Consider the following 1063-nt stretch of genomic DNA (forward strand, 5'->3'; position numbering starts at 1 on the left):
TATTACATGTTCTTTTTGGCTTACTATGTAGTATTCTTCTTTTTTTTCTACTAAATATATTTTCTATTGTTGGTATTTTAAATATTTTCTCTACACTTAAGTCTAACTCTTTTCCTTTTATTTCGTCAAATATATTATTATCAAATATTATTTTTTGATCTGTTCCTTCTTCATTTAAATATTCTTCCTTTGTTATTATTTTTATATCTTCTTCAGTTATTTGGTTCATTTTTATATCTTCTTCGTCATTTGATTCATCTAATTCACTATCTATTTCATTATCTGTTTCATTCTCCGAAATTTCATATATACTATCTTCACTTTCTAATTCGTAATCTATATAATATATCTGCATATATTCTGTAGTTTCTATTTTTATTTCTGATATTTGTTTATTTTTTGGATTTTTAGGCATTTTACAATCTCTAGCTAAATGTCCTAGTTTTTCACAATTATAACAAGTACATTCTTTTATAGATTTCTTTTTCCTATATGGTCTTTTATGTTTATTTCAGTTTGGGTCGCTAGTGTAGGGAATTACTTGGTGGGGGTATTATTCTTGTTATGATACCTTGTTTCATGCTTTATTACGAATCTGTTTACTTTTCTCTGTTTACTATTACTTGTGGGTGTCGTATTTATGTTATTGCATCTTGTTCCATGCTTTACTATGAATTTGTTTAGTATTCCGTGTCTCGAGCCGGGGGTCTATCGGAAACAACCGTTCTACTTCTTTAGAGGTGAGGTATGGACTGCGTACATCTTACCCTCCCTAGACCTCACTATGTGGGAATACACTGGGTTTGTTGTTGTTGTTGTTGTCTTTTATGTTTATAATTTTTTACATAATATCTTTTTCTTGGTTTCTTATACTTATATTTTGATTTCTTGTATTTCTTATATTTCTTATGTCTTTTTCTTTTCTTATAATATCTTTCTTCATATCCAAATTGAGGTGCTATTTTATCTTTGCAACATGCTAAATTTCTTATTAATGTTTTTTCCATTTTTATTTCTTCTCTATATTTTTCACATAGATTTCTATACCATTATTGTAAAAATT

This window comes from Capsicum annuum, chromosome 4 (assembly GCF_002878395.1).
Source record: "Capsicum annuum cultivar UCD-10X-F1 chromosome 4, UCD10Xv1.1, whole genome shotgun sequence".
NCBI classification, from domain to species: Eukaryota; Viridiplantae; Streptophyta; class Magnoliopsida; order Solanales; family Solanaceae; genus Capsicum; species Capsicum annuum.